The sequence below is a fragment of the Natator depressus genome, chromosome 11 (genome assembly GCF_965152275.1).
Source record: "Natator depressus isolate rNatDep1 chromosome 11, rNatDep2.hap1, whole genome shotgun sequence".
NCBI lineage: Eukaryota > Metazoa > Chordata > Testudines > Cheloniidae > Natator > Natator depressus.
Genome location: NC_134244.1, coordinates 50061063 through 50077127, shown reverse-complemented (window position 1 = coordinate 50077127; position 16065 = coordinate 50061063). Strand labels below are relative to the sequence as shown.

At 38.6% G+C, this 16065-nt stretch overlaps 1 protein-coding gene across 2 annotated transcripts in view; it reads left to right on the top strand.

Annotated features, from left to right (window-relative positions):
- The first annotated feature begins 3626 nt into the window (after nucleotides 1-3626).
- Nucleotides 3627-16065, top strand: part of TFPI (tissue factor pathway inhibitor) — a 251209-nt gene continuing 238770 nt past the window's right edge. Inside the window, exons 1-2 of one of the 2 annotated variants that reach the window (XM_074967746.1) lie at nucleotides 3627-3642; nucleotides 5506-5678. The gene's annotated coding sequence lies outside the window, so the exon portion shown is untranslated. Of the gene's footprint in view, nucleotides 3643-5110; nucleotides 5245-5505; nucleotides 5679-16065 lie in introns of those variants that run through there. The other variant, XM_074967743.1, reaches the window with a different exon arrangement.

Here is a 16065-nt window from a genome sequence, read left to right as displayed (position 1 = left end):
CTTAAGATCATAGAATGAGTCACGTTGGCTTGCTCAGGGTTAAAACCTACCTTTCTCCAGGAGCCTGTGTGTTTTGTTTTGTTTTGTTTTTTGTTTTCCCACCGAGACCACAGTGCACAAATCCAGAACACAAAGCAGCTGAAGTTAGTGAATAAATATGCAATAAGTCAAACTATTAATTGAAAATCTAATTTTTAAAACATATTTTAAACGTATGGTATTACTACAATAACAATAGAAGAGATCTAACCCTGGATGTTGAACCTTCTCCACTGGAATGAAAAGGGCTTGATTTTCAGCTCCGGGGTCTGTGTATGCATCTTTGCTGCTATTTTGTATACACACTACTGTATGCGTGTGCACAAGTCCTTGGTTGTATATCACAGGGCTAACTACACAGTGATTGAACTGTGTGTATGCAGAATGTGTATTTGCATGAATATTCAGGACAGCTTATGTAAAATGGCTGTATATATGTACCTGGACCGTAGCACAGAAAATCATGTGTAATATTTTAAACATAGCCTTTGTAGTATAAGGCAGACAAATGTTTTATAGCGACTTGTTAAAAATTCTAGGTACGTAATGGTAATTACTACCTGATATGTTGGAACTCTGCTATAACATCCGCAAGAGAGATACAGTGGGTGAGGTAATATCTTTTATTGGACCAACTTCTGCTGGTGACAGACCAGCTTTCAAGATGCACACGGCTCTTCTTGACATCGGGGAAAGGTACTCCCAGATCACAGCAAAATGCAAAGGGGAACAGATTGCTTAGCATAAATAGAGGAGGATTAGTGGGTTACAGATTGTTGTAATAAACCATAAAGCCAGTGTCTCTGTGCAGTCCATGATTTTTAGTGTCTAGCAGAATACTGAATTTAAGCTCCCAGGCTCATCTTCTGGAAGTGTGCAGGTTTCCTTTGAATGTGAGGATGGATAAATCAGATGTAGAGTGATCGCTCTGTGAAGTGTTCACCCACTGGTGACAGGGTGAGGTTTATTTTATTTTTTTGTCTTTTATAATTTTCTCAGACCTGAAGAAGAGGTCCGTGAGATTTGAAAGCTGGTCTCTCTCACCAACAGAAGTTGGTCCAATAAAAGATATCACACCTCACCCACCTTGTGTGTCTAATATCCTGCGACTGACACGGCTACAACAACACTGCATATAACATCTGCAAGAAATTTAAGGTTTGTTTTTATTTGTTTGCTCGCTTTTTTTTTTTTAGCTCACGCATATTTATTTTACAGGTAAACAATATCCAAAGATGCAGTGGTGTTCTAGATCAATTTCTTCAGGTTTTGGTTTTGATTGAACCCATGATAAAGGGACAGCCACAAAATGTATATGTAGATCGAGGTTCAAATTTTTCTGGAGTTCTTCAGGGATAATTGGAACTGGGTTTGTGGACTGGGTCCCTCTCCAGCATTAACGGTCTAGAAACAGTGTATTGTGTATGTCATAGCAACACTGTAAGTGCCATTGTAGTTAAAGGTTTTAAGAACTGTGCTCAGAGAAACCCCTATTTCATGGGTTTATAACCCGTGTAAAAATTGACCCTTGGCATCAATTTAGCATCTAGTCCAGAATACGTACGTGTCTGTGTTTCCCCTTTAACAAGCTCTGGTTAGCTTGTTTTTATTTACAGAGTAATTAATAACAGTTTTAAAGATTTTTAGCACATGATTTTGATGCATTTTTGTGTCATAGCAAGTAAAGTGATCAGGCTTTATTTACTATTTGATGTTGTGACATATTTGCTTTGTCTTCTCTTAAGGCTGTAATAGATCATGGTTTTGGTTTCTTAAGATTTTTTGGTTTTAAATGATATTTGTCTTAAGGAATCGGCCTTGTTAGAGGTTGCTTTCCCTGGTTGTTTTAATAGTAGAAATTCAGTGGCTGAGAGACAAAGTTAGTATGAGCAGTGTTTGGCTTCTTTAAATCTCCCTACTGTATTTTCCACTGAATGCATCCGATGAAGTGAGCTGTAGCTCACAAAAGCTTATGCTCAAATAAATTTGTTAGTCTCTAAGGTGCCACAAGTACTCCTTTTCTTTTTAAAAATAAACTAATATCCTAACGGTAAAATCTTCTTTGTTCCTAAAGTTCCACGTCAGGGAATCAGCTAATTAGACTTAATTAGGTCAGTTTGGAGAGGTTGATGAGCATAAATGATTTAGTCTTTGTACTGCTCCAGGGGGAGGATGATCCTGCAGACACTAGTTGAAATTTGGTGAAGAAGAAGAAGAAGAAACGTGTTGGGGGAGGAGGGGAAGTGAGTGCTATAAGAACAATAGGCCTGGTACTGCAACAGGAGGGGAGCTAGATAGCATATTCCCAATGCAGTACTCCATATGTCTTTGAGAGCGAGGTGAGGAGGGCGCCCATTTTTCTGCAGCCCCCCAATTAGCCGGGACCCTGGGCATAAGCCTTGTTGGCCCTGTGGCTAATCTGCCACTGCTTCCTGGTCTTGCAAACCTTTTCATGTTTATTTTAGTTCCCTTAAGGTGCTGCCAAAGGCAAATTGTTTATGTTCTCCTTCACCATCAGATTAATACAATAAATATCTTGGGGTGAACTTCTTACAGCCTTAATAATAACCGTGAAATGGAGACTTCAGCTTAAAAAGTTATTTTTATTAGCAGAAGCAGCAAGCAGTAGATGAATTAGCCCATACAGCGGTCTTGATAAAGGCCCAAAGCTCTTACACTGAAACAATAACTTACATTTTATTTTAACTTACTGGTCACTGTCAACACTATGAAAATATTCATGAATTTTAGCAACAGGTGTAGCTGAACATTTTAAGGTGAAAGTGTAGACAAGTACGAACTAAGTTTGGCACCATTCCAGAAACCGAGGACTAAGCCTTCCTTACCTGTAAGCTTTATGACTAACCCGTGCTCATGACCTATTTGGATCCAGGTGCCTTAGTTTGAACCTTACCACTAACAAGAGGTTTTTAAACAAAAAAACTGTAAAGCTTTGTGCAATGTATCCTTGTATCCAATGTATCCTTCCTCCGCAAAACATTCATAGAAGGTTAAGGGAAAATGGCACTGAGAAGATCAAGATTGAATGGAAATATATTTGTTACATTGAACATGTTTGAAAAGAGAGTATTTTCTAAAAAGGAATTTGTAGCCAACAGCCACTTTATAAATTAACTTTCTGCTGAAAATTTGAAATTGTGCTCCCTGTGTAGATGGTGTTAGTGTCCACAGAGTAACGAGATGGCATGGGTCATTGGCAACACCTCCCACAAGGAGAGTAGTTTTATATTCTCTTAAAGAAGCATTGATGTGGCCTCCCTTGAAGAAGCCATCACTTGACAAAGTGACTAGCTATAATCTATACCTAACCTTCTTTTTTCAGTTAAGATTACTGAAATCTTGTGGTTAGACAACTTTCACTTTAGCTAGATGCCTCGATCGAGGGTTCCTAGATCTCAGGAGAGCATATTTCTGATTTGTTCGTAGAAATCCAAATAAGCAAATAAATGCATTTTCTTAAATTACCATGAAACTTTTGTTCACAAAAGCAGACATCCAGGATCTACTTCAGGAAAAAATGAAATGAACTCTACTCAAAGTTTTGCAAGTTTTTCCTCAAAAGATTAATCGCCAATGAATCAGGTATGAAAAGCAGCAGTTTTAGCCTTAATAATTTAAAATTAAAAAGTGCAAACATTTTATCTGAAGCAGCTGGTACTATCTAACTTTTATCCTGTCACTTTATCAATGTCACTCATATGTCACTCATATAATAGCACCATAGCAGCAAAGATGGCATAAATTTGGCAGCAACTCTATCATCATTTTTAAACCTTATTTCATTTCAATAGATTCATGCCTTTCTTTCTAAACATAGGCAGCACAGAAAATGAGATCAAACCATTTGTACTGGACCACGAAATGCATATTTTAAAATGAAAGAACATGAGATTATTTTCCTCCATAACCACTTTTTCACCTTTTTCATGTTACTCTTATTTCTAATTCAATATACTCAAAATCTTCCTTCATTTCCTACTGGAGAGAGAGCCATTTAAATGAAATAATGAGCCGGGTTTCAAACTTTACCTTCAGTTGTAATTATTTAACTCATTACATATCATTCAGTTTGGACAGTTAAATGTTCATTCCTTGTAGTTTCTTACAGTGAAACTTGTCGTTTTCTCTAGTTCTGACTCGAGATGCTGTGCCTTTCATATGGATGCAGCACTGATTTCTTACCTCATTTCATAGCAAAATAGACCATAAGTGCCCGAAGGAACCAACTGTAACTTCAAAATGTTTCACCACTTTGAACTACAGCTCTGTGAATCAAGGACTGTGTGCAAACCTTTTCTTTTCTGCCAAGAACTACCTCTGCAGGTACTTATTCTTGGGAGCACATACTGTCCTGCCATGAGTCCTAGAGCCATCTAGAAAGTTGTGAGCGCTCCCCATTACTGATCCAAATGTTCACAGACTCTGACCACCTCAGTTCTTCCCAGTGAGTCTCAGAATCTTCTCCTTCCAAGCCAGTGTAAGAATTGGAATTTTGTTAGCAAATAGTTATTTTTAGCATAAGCATAATCTGTGGGCAGGATTTTAAAGTATTTTTACTGGTCTGTTAGAGATATAGAATGATTAGTTAGTTTAGCACAAGATCTGCACCATCTCATACTTTTCAGTGCATTGATAATGATGTGAAGTCTGGTTGCCCAACAGTGTATGTCATGATAGAATAAGAGTGAAATCCTTGTTCCATTGAAGTCAGTGGCATAACTCCCTTTGATTTTCATTGGGGCCAGGATTTCACTCAACGTATCTGGCAGACCAACTCACCTAATGCTTAATGCTTAAAGCACTACAAATCCCTGAAGGTGTTGTCTTCCCCGGGATCACAGCCAGAATGCTTCAGAATATCTAAAGAGCCAATCTCAAGGAGCTTCATGTGTTTGCATATCAATGAAAATAAACAAATTCCTCATTTTAAAAAAAATATGTACATCTGTGAGACTGAGGCAAAGTCAGCACTTCTCTGGGTTAACACAAGGAGCAGAGTGACTGACTTCAACTGGGCCATTTTAAACTTGAAAGCAAAATGCATATGCGCACAGAGAGAGCTTTATTTGTATAGTCAGCATAACTGACAGATGCATCTGATCAGCGGGCAAAGTTTCTGTGTTCAGTTCTGCAACATAACAGTGTGAGTCAGCATTCATTGTTAATCAGTCTTCCCTCTTTCAGGTCAGTGAAATCATTACATTTATCCAAGGGGTAAAATGGGATAAAATTTGAAAGAGGAATTATTGTGAGGTATTGGATATTTTTTCGCTCATCAACAGTAGAGAACCATGAGATTTTGAAGCAGACAGGTCAACCTAATATGTCCCTTCTTCAGGAGCTTCCCCAGAAAATGTATGTAACTTTTCATGATAGCTGTTACCATGTGATTCATTTAATGCTGTTTGAAACCCACGTACCTTTTTGATTTGACTCGCATAACAGGAAGGCCTAACTTAATGATCTGAAAAATCTGAGAGGTACTAAAAAAGCCACATCTTAATCACCTCCATAGAAGGAACAAGAAATGGGTTAGAAAGAGAAAACAAAGAAACATGAGCTGGGAGAGAAAGCAAAGCAAGAAAAGAAAATGAGGACCTGGAGATAGAAAGACGAAGGTAGGTTCACCTGTAATTGTCAATGAAAAGCACTGCTGCTTAGGAAGTGAGTTTTAAATATTTACTAATGTATACTATTAAAGCTTGTTAGAAAATGGATTTTTTCCTTGTGGTAAATGTTGACAAAAGAAAAATGTTAGTTTTTATGAATTTCCTCTGAGGAAAAATTGATCTTTTTTTTTTTAATTGAAAAACAAAAAGTTGTAAAGATTCTTTTTTTAGTTGAAAAGGTAATTTTTTCCACAACAACCTCTTTCTAAGTGAAAACACAGTTTTTCCTCTGACTATTTCTACAGAATATTTCTCAGCCAGCCATATATTGTGATCATTTTACCGTGCTAAACTTTAAATCAAGGCAACGTCATTCTTTAGCAAACAAAAAGCATGCCTTTATAAAGAAGGCAATAGCCCTTTCCAGAAAACAACTCTGGATTAGCTGCTTTCAACCATAGTGCAATGAACTGAAATTCAATAATGAATCAAGTACAAAATAATCGTGTTCCCTATTTTAGTTTGTCAGGATAACCTTAAAGGTCCATGAAGGACATCAATAATGTAATTTCTTTTCAAGTAAGAAAACAATTGCTTCAATCCCCAAACCTCTTTTCACTTGAGAAATATAGTGTAGATCAGTCACCTCTGCAGCATTAGCCATCTAAAATTATTATATCCTTTTAAATTTACAAAACAAATGTAAAGTTTAGCTGAATGTAATCTGAATTTTGGATGACTGGTAGATTATTCATTACTCCTACTGCTCCCTATCTGGTTTGCGTTTTCTTCCAAGCTTTTTATTTTTGTTGGCAGAACAAATATTTATTCTTTCTTAAATGAAAGATTGAGGAAAAAGAGAAAAGTCAAAACTGAGGTAAAACAAGCAACTCTAAATATATCATGCTGTTGAACATAGTCCATTTATTTCTTTCACTCAAGTTGACTTCAGATTTTTTTTTAAATTGCCATTATGTCTACTACACAGAGGTAAATCTCTTAAGTGGTTTCAATGATTTCGTATCAGCATTATTTCTGCTCTTCATCTGACTGCTATTCAGACAATCTAAGAGCATCCAGTAAAGTAATTCAGGATCCGTAGTGATCCTGCATACTTCTAACTCCGTTATCATTAATGGGCATTATTCATGTAAGCCTCCCATGTACAGTCATAAGGTTACATCTCTAAATTAAGGAGATATAATTTGATTAAGCCTTAAACTTGTCTTAAGTATTACAGGTACATCATCCCTCAGTTTCATTCCAAGTGCAGTTTAAGAGAGCTTACATTATGTTATCAAATACTGTATATATCTTCTGGAAAACACAAAGTTTTAAACAGCATTTGAAAACTTCATAACATCCTTTAATACAGTCAAGTGATATAACATTTGGCTTCTAAATTTTCTGCATTTTCCCCTCCCACACTTTTCAATCAGTCTTTAGTATACAGGGCATTTTATTGTTGTTTGCCACGTGGAGTCATAGTTCTCTGTTCCTAACTTTGTAGTGGAAATGGTTATGAAGCTGGATGACTCAGTGCAGAAGTAAAGTCCATGATCTCTTTCCTCTGTAGGTCATTGTTTAAAACCTAGACAAGGCTGGTAACAACTGAAAATTCTTACCATCTAAAGTTTTTTGTTTTTTTTCCTAAAAGGCAGTATATCTGTAGTATGTTGGCAGAAGCCTTGCTTCAGCTCCTGGTGGGCACCACACAGCTTCCAAAAACTATCCCACATGGTACCCTTATTGGTAATTTTGGCAAATAGGCGAGGACTTAATGGGTATGGAGACTGAACTTCAGTGAAAAATAGATGGTTCTGTGTTCATTCAAACCTTGGCTGAGACTCAGTGAAGGTCTACGACATGTATCCTTCCCCCCTCATCCCTAAAAGACTCCCACTGAGACAAGATCAATAGTAATACTGGCCCAGACAAGGGGAAGCCTTCTCTTGTCTGATCTGACAAAGGATCCCAGTTTGAGTCTTGGTTGCAATGAACAGGCTGCAATGGCTTCAATGAACATGCATACGCACAAGTATGCAGAGGGGTAACTGGTTAAACATGGCTTTTGACTGGCCTCTGTTTGGCAGTTGTAAGATTGTCAATCTTGTATGCTATCCCAGCATAAAATTCACTTCCAATATTTTTTAAAGATGGCTAGGATACCACCAGTAGCTGATAAACTAGAAAGGAATAAAGATTTGGTTTTTGTGTAACATCTTTAATACCAGACAAAGAACAGACCAATATATGGCCTGCTATAGAAGCAGATTTGTTTCCTAACACACTCTTAATTTCAAAGATTTCCTTGAGACAGAAACAGATCTTTGAAAACTGGGTCACAGGCCATGGAAATATATTATTTGCTGCTTCAATATTGTAGAATGCATAATTAGCACATAGTCTTTGGGCTTGATTCTCCTCTCACATGGGTGCAAATGCAGATTCGCTGGAGCCAATGGAGTAAGCAATGTGAACAGCTGGAGTAAGCGAGAGGAGAATACAACCCTTTCTGTCTAAGACAGTTGTAAGGACTTAGACTCTTATTGGAAAGATCTTGGTACATGTTCGTGTTTGTTTCAATATAAGTCCTTACCACCAAACTGCCCCCAAAGGCTCTTTATTCACAAAAGAATTCCTCTGAAGTAGGATTTTTACAAGGTTCATTTAGCTGCCTTGTGGCTTCCTTCTTTGGGTCTCTTTCTCACTTCTGCAAATCTTAGTTGAGCAGCCAGAGTCTTTTGAAAGGTCAGCAACTGCTGTAATAAAAACACTTGTGTCATAAATATAAAGGGAAGGGTAAACACCTTTAAAATCCCTCCTGGCCAGAGGAAAAACCCTTTCACCTGTAAAGGGTTACGAAGCTAGGATAACTTCGCTGGCACCTGACCAAAATGACCAATGAGGAGACAAGATACTTTCAAAGCTGGGGGGGGCGGGGGGGAAAGAGTTCTCTCTGTCTGTGTGATGCTTTTGCTGGGAACAGAAAAGGAACAGAGTCTTAGAATTTAGTAAGTAATCTAGCTAGATATGCATTAGATTCTGTTTTGTTTAAATGGCTGATAAAATAAGCTGTGCTGAATGGAATGTATATTCCTGTTTTTGTGTCTTTTTGTAATCTGAGGTTTTGCCTAGAGGAATTCTCTATGTTTTGAATCTGATTACCCTGTAAGGTAGTTACCATCCTGATTTTACAGAGGTGAGTCTTTTACTTTTTTCTTCAATTAAAATTCTTCTTTTAAGAACCTGATTGCTTTTTCATTGTTCTTCAGATCCAAGGGTTTGGGTCTGTGTTCACCTATGCAAATTGGTGAGGATTTTTATCAAGCCTTCCCCAGGAAAGGGGGTGTAGGGTTTGGGAAGGATTTTGGGGGGAAAGACGTTTCCAAGCGGGCTCTTTCCCTGTTATATATTTGTTAGACGCTTGGTGGTGGCAGCAATAAAGTCCAAGGGCAAAAGGTAAAATAGTTTGTACCTTGGGGAAGTTTTAACCTAAGCTGGTAAAAATAAGCTTAGGGGGGTTTCATGCAGGTCCCCACATCTGTACCCTAGAGTTCAGAGTGGGGAAGGAACCTTGACAGCTTGATTTCCAATCTGGATTGCTTACCTTAACACACAGTGAATCAGTTGGAATATCTCAAAACAAGACTGTGAAGCTGGGTAATGCTTTGTAATGTTTTTACAAAATTATCAGACTTTGGTTTCCTTAAACTTAGGACAAATGCCAAAAAGCAGTTTACATGTTCACAGGGTTCATAACTTTGGCTTAGAAAGTTCTAACAGAACAAGTACATTTTTGGATTCTTTAGACATTTGTAGATAGAATTGTATGTTCTTTGTTTATTTTAAGTCAAAAGTTTAGAAGATTTCCTGGATAAATTCCTTTTGTGATTCTTTTGCTTTGCATTTAGTTTCTTATATAATATACTGTATCTAATTATCTGTTCATTCATATTGTATCATCTTTGTATTCCTGCAAGACATTTCCATGGGATCTTTATTTTTAAGCTTTTTATGCTGGCATTATATTGAAACAGACACCAGTGAGATTATGAAATGACAGGACGTATATTATTCCACCTCCCTGGAGAAGCAAGTCCTATAATCCTGTACAGAGCTGCCCTTGGGCTCTGCAACCTTTTTGTTTTGTTTTTCCAGTTGTTTGCTGTTACCTGCATGTAAGAACAAATCCAGGAGCCTTGGAATTGTTGGAAGAAATGGCCTCATGCCGTGGTTCTTGGAGGTGTAAAGAGGCATTGCAGAAAGTACTTCAGTGAGGCTAGCCCTTGCTCAGAAATTGAGAACTTTCCACTGATTCATTATTTAGGGTGGCATAGACTGACTTTCACATAGGCTTGCAGGTGATATAGAGAATATTGTTTCTGTTCCTTAACTCTCTTTTCAATACTGTTCTGTCTTTCTGCCCTCTGACCTCTTGTCCTTTCCCTGCCTTATATTTTCTCCCTTCCATCTTTCCTAAATCTAACCTGTGTTTAACCTTTCCCTGCCATGGCTACTAGAACGCTGGTTCTCACTGAGATGATTTAGCTCTCCTGATACCAGCAGTTGCTTGCAAAAGGTCAAATTCTACCTCTTACACCTTTTGTGAAGTGAGTGAGGTTGTACAAGGGGTAACTGAGGGCAGAATTTAGCTGAAAGATTTAAAGGTGACGTTACCTTGATGCTGTTTAGGAACAATTAAAATTAGGAGTGGAAGATGTTTCACTCACAGCTAGAGACAAGACCAGGAAACCATCTTAAAAACAAAAAAATATTGCACATAAATCTTTATATACAATTGGATCAGTTTCCAGTAATTGTTGGAAGGGACTCTCTTACTATATTTGTGCAGTGCCTAGCACAATGGGGTCCTGATCTCAGATGGGGACTCTAGGTGCATAAAATAGTTGCATATTTTGTGTTTCTTATTTCTACTTGTAAAATGGTTCTTACTCTGTTCATATTTCCTTATAATTGAGTTAAGTTTCTTCTTCAAAGCATCCCAGCGTAAGAATAAACCATGACATTGCATTGGCCTTTTCTAGGTTTTCTTCTATTTGAAGTGGCGTATTTGTGGACTAAGGCAGGAGTTTGCTTTTGGGAAAGAGACAGAGAAGAAACTTTATCCTTAAAGTTTCATTGGTTTGAAAGCACAACATCTGCTATACTCTGAACCTGCTTCAGTACTAATGTCACTGTAGGGAGATCTCTTCTTCTTCTAAATCAGTGCTGCTCTTATCAGTACATGTCAGAAAGATTTGTAGCATTTGGGTAACCAAAGGAAAATTGAGCGATTTAAAAGCATGTTAGAGGAAAAAGTCTGAGAAAACCAAGAACTTGTTGATCTTAAAAATCTAATACATTGGACCTCAGGAAAGGACTAATTAGTGAATCAAAACAAATGTTCATTTTCTTTGAAGATATGTTTGGTAGCCATGAGGCCTCCAGTCCTGCAAGCTGGTCCCCATAGACTCTGCAGGGACTGGCCCACATGGAGCAGCTTGTAGGACTTGGGGCTAGGTTTGTATGTGAAGGCAATTCCATGCTATAAAGGGAAGATTTAGGGCCTGATCCTGCCAAATCTCTGGCATGCCCCTTACTTTACTCACAGGAGCAGTCTCATTAACTCAAATAAGAATGCTTTAGTTCCGCTGAAATTAGAGTAAAATTTGAGCTTGTAACAGAAATCTAGTTAGGACTGTGGCTCTGGAGACACTAGAGTTCCTCTATAACAGGGGTGGCCAAACTTACTGACCTCTGAGCCACATACGATAATCTTAAGAAGGTTGAGAGCTGGGCGCACCTGCTGGGGATTGGGGCTTCAGCCCTGCAGAAGGGTCGTGTACCTAGGGTCTTCTGCCCTACAGGGAGGGGGTCTTGGGGCTTCAGCCCCACAGTAGGCATCTGCTGGGGCTCAGGGCTTTAGCCCTGCTCCTGCTGAAGCACCCAGCCCCAGCAGGTGTGCCCCACAGGGCTGAAGCACTGATCCCCAGCAAACTCCTCCTGCGGGGATGAAGTCCTGAAACCACCCTGTCCGCTGGGCACAAGTCCCTAGCCCCACCATCCCGCCGCAGGGCAGAAGCCACAAACTCCCCTCCCACCTATCTGGAAGGTGGAGAATGGGGGGCATGATAGGCTCCACGAGCCACACTTTAACTGTAAAAGAGCCCCGGTTTGGCCACCCTATAATTATGCCCTATAATTATGGCTGTCTTCTTCAGAAAACTTCATTTTTTAAAGTTTCAGATATAGATATTTATAAATATTATTTATGAATTCCTGTATACTTACTATGGTGTTATATATCCCCTAAGCACACATTAGGCCACCTGATTATAGATCTGAGTTTTTCCATAAGCACTATGACTGTGTCACTTATTGCGTCTACTCTAGAGGAAACCAAGGGTACTGTATACAAGTTGTAGTCAGATGTAGGACATGTATTTTTTTCTTAAGTATTGAGCTATGCTAAATAACTACTATATTACATAAATTTAACCTTGTACTGATTATACTGTATGTCAAAGGTGATGTCTTTTTATATGGCTAGAGCATAGGTAGTAGCTAAGGAATGTATGCTTTAGTTATCCAAAAATGATTTCATTTGCACTCTTCATGTTTTAGTTTCCAGGATACTCATGATATGAGCAGACGTAAGGACGTTAATGTAAACCACTTCTAAGGCTAAATTTGTTTACTTCCATCCCTTGGAAGCACCTGTTACCTTGGCCAAATAGTTATGGTTGATGCATTTTGTCACAAAGGCCTATGCATTCACTCCCTTCATTCATAAAGCTGGTCTCAAACTTCAGTGAGCCTCCACTTCCACGATCTTTGTCTTCCTGGAATGGAAAAATCCTGCACAGAGGATCATCCGCAGTCTGAATCTTTGATCTCAACTTGTTTTCCAAGATCTAACATTCTTGAAAAAATACTTCAATCACAAAGACACTGAACCTCACATTTAAAGTGAGTTGTTTATTCACATGATGGCAGTTAGAGTAAATTTGAAATATGAACATTTATAGCTCCAGCAAAGATTTTGCCATACAGCAAGAGTGGTTGGGGAGGAAAAGAATCTCAGCAACCTGTCTCCACTGACCCTACTTTATAAGATAGTCTCAGAGGGCCAGTTCCTGTCAGAGAGGAAAGTGCTGCTTAAGTCAGTGTAAACTGCACCATTCTCAAAGCTTGAAACATGTCTATTTCAAACTGAAGCTACACAATCTCATTGCTATTGACCTATCTCCTCTCATCAATATAGTGTCTCATTATCTTTTACCTAAAAGAAGTACTTCAGTAGAGCAGTAGTAAAAGCCCCCACTATCACCAAGACCTTATAGAGCACCGAGTTCCATGCTGAAATAGTGCTGTAGGCAAACTAAACCTAATCAGCTCATAGTAAAACAATCTGATTAGCAAAGAATAAATCCTGGTTATAATAACCTTCAAAACAGCCGTTGTCTTCTGGGATTCTCCTTCCAGTGTTGTAGTTTTCCATGCAACTGTATGAAATCTATCCCTTTATTCGAAGTGCCTGTATAATGTTGTCCTCCCCCTTCTGGGGTATGAGGTGTGATCTCCTAAAATAGTTGTCCCAATAATTCTCTTCTAAAAAGCCCCTTCTTTTGATACTCTCTCTTTCTCAGGCAAATTTCCTCCTTCCTTTTGTCTCTAAACTTTTCCAGTATGTGATCTATTTCCATGACCATAAAATCCTCCTCCCCCGCCCCGCCCCGCCCCTTGGATCTCCTTCAATCTGACATTTCTCTTTCTTGCTCCTCTGAAACCAAAGATGCTAATGACATTTTACTAGACAAATCTAAAGGTCTCTCTTCTTTCCTTGTTCACTTAGAAATTTCTGCTGCCTTGGATGGAGTTATGGTTACACCCTACCCGTTTCCTTGCCGAACATCTGTCTTGACTACTACAACCTCTGATTCATGGATGACATCTACTCTTTGCCTTACAGTTCATTGAAAATGTCACTACCAAGATAACTTCCCTCCTCCCCAGCTCAGATAACAGCTCTGCTCTTCAATATGTATATTGGCGTCCTCTCTTTTTCTGCACCTGTTAACCTAGCTGACATGTTCATAGTATACCATACTAGTCTGAGGGCTATTTCTCCAGCAGCTGTGAAGTGCAAACAAGATTCCCTTGCAAAGCAATTTGATTTTTTCTTTTTAGTGCTGGCTATCCATTTAAAATATGGACCTTCACTCCAGTAAATAATATTTTTATTAAGGATAATTATTCTACTATTGATTTTATACTATGGTATCGATACGACTATGATCAATTCGGCTCGAGTGACTGGACTTTTTTACTCCATAGACTTACCCTGCATTCGTCCGAAAAATATGTTACCTTTCAGTCTGCCATTTTCCGCACTGGCCAGATACAGACAGTTGAGAAGTGCACATCCCTTCGGTTCAGGGGGTATGGGTCAGGTACAACCAATGACCCACACACACACTTGTGCCTTTGCCTTTTTCTCTGGTCTGACGGCCGTGTTTTAGAACAGACCAACCAATCAGGGTGGGCCACATTGTTTGTGGGGTTGCCCTCATTGTATAATTGATGCATAATTAATTTTAGGTCTATCTATTTTTTGTAGCCAATCAGATTTTGAATGTGGGTAATTTTGGATTGATAAGTACATAGGATTCAGCATAAATCACTATCTGGTCACCTCGTTTCCTGACCACAAGTCACAAGCATAAGCTTTATTTTTGCAAGGCTTGCATTTTGCAGAATACGGAAGTTAGAGGCCTAACATTTGCAACACTTCTATTATGTCAAGCTTGACATGACAGTTGTTCAATTTATTCACACTTAGATTACCTTAGTCTCTTAGATTCACCTCTGAATTTGGCCCACTATGTCCAATATGGCTTCTTCCTATTGTCTTTGTCTTTAGTGGCTGCCATGAAAGTTGAGCTAAGTGCTGGCAGGTAATGTATGATTACTACATGATGCTAGCCAACATTGTCACTTGTTTGCCTCTGGACAAAAAGATTTTCACATTGTCACTCTTAAGTACAAAATGAAAATTCATCTTTGAGAAAACCCCTGTTGCATATGTATCAAGTCCTCTTTTTAAATGAATATAACGTAGACAATGCCTTCTTATAAAACAGACTATATACCCCATAAACATTCATTAGGACACAAGAAAAGTAGTCAAAATGTAATGTATTTCAAGCCTATAATATTTCATAATTTTTATTTCATTTTAGAAAAATCCGTTGTTATATTGAGACAAATCCTAAATGATTAAACTAATGAACCCTAATGAAACTAATCCTGCTTCCTTCTGTAATGTGTTTACAAATAAAATTAAAGAACTGCCAACTGATTTATTCTGCCAAGCAAATTGTCCAGCCACAGTGCTATGTAATGAAATACATCAGACTTGTTTGAAGTAGGAGCAGAAATTGGAGATCAAGCCTGTTGGAAAGACGACGATCTCAGACTTTTCAATTAGTAAATGGATAAGAGAAATATTCCCTGAGGCAGTGGTTCTCAACCAGGTGTCTAGGGATCCCTGGGGGGGTTGCGAACAGGTTTCAGGGAGGCCACCAAACAGGACCAGCTTTAGACTCACTGGGTGAAGCCCCACTGCATGGGGCTGAAGCCCTGAGCCCTGCCACCTGGGGTTGAAGCAGAAGCCTGAGAAACTTAACTTCTCATTGCCCCCTGTGGTTTGGGCCCTGGACAATTGCCCTGCTTGGTACCCCTTAATGCCAGCCCTGGCTTTTATATGCAGAAAACCAGATGATGTGGCACAGGTGGGCCATGGAGTTTTTATAGCATGTCGGTGGGAGGTAAGGTGGGGGAGCTCAGAAAGAAAAAGGTTGAGAACCCCTGCCTGTTGTTTCCTCATCTCGGGTAGAATAACCCAAGATGCAGCAAAATATAAATGGTGGTATAGCATGAAATGCTAAAAAAGGAAGAGTGCAAAATGAGACCTAGAAGTAAGTAGGAACTATTAAGAAGAAGAAGAACGTAATTCAAGTAATAAATTAGAATTTCAAAGTAAACTTCATTGTCCCCATGCATTCTGGGAAAAAACATGAGATCATTCTCAAAGAATTAAAAGATAAAGCTTTTTTTAATTAAAAAGTTTGTAAACAAAGCGAATAAGAACATGAGACTAATAAGAATATTCACAATACAATTAATATGATCATTCTGCTGGAAAGACTCTTTTCAGTTTTAATGCATTTATTCTGTCTTTTGGCCGAGAAATTGGTGAGTATGTACTTCTAAGGATAAGAATATACCTATATTTCTTAATGTATGGATCCCTGTACACAATTTTGTTCATGAAAAACGGATGCCAGAGACCAAGGCTTGCACAAAAGAATCCTTTGCATTAGGGTGTTCT